We start from the raw sequence: 314 nt of genomic DNA on the forward strand, positions 1-314 counted from the left end.
TGAGATCAACCGTGTGCAAATGAACGGAACTGTTTGCGTGGGCTGGCACTTCCGGCATTAGCAAGTGCAAGTTAAACGACAAGAACAATGCGTCTGAGAATGTACAATGTGCCTATTACGACCAAACTTTTAATTGTTTACAGTTATAAAATGCACAAACCTCAACGAATGACGGAAATCGGTGAATAAGTGAATGAATTAACGAACGAACAAGGGAGAGAATCGGACGTGTGTGCGCGCGTTCGAAAGGGTGAACGAACGAGTAATTATATAGACGTGAATACGGCACTCGTATTTCCCTGAACATTGGATTA

The sequence above is a fragment of the Penaeus monodon genome, chromosome 15 (assembly GCF_015228065.2).
Source record: "Penaeus monodon isolate SGIC_2016 chromosome 15, NSTDA_Pmon_1, whole genome shotgun sequence".
Taxonomy (NCBI): Eukaryota; Metazoa; Arthropoda; class Malacostraca; order Decapoda; family Penaeidae; genus Penaeus; species Penaeus monodon.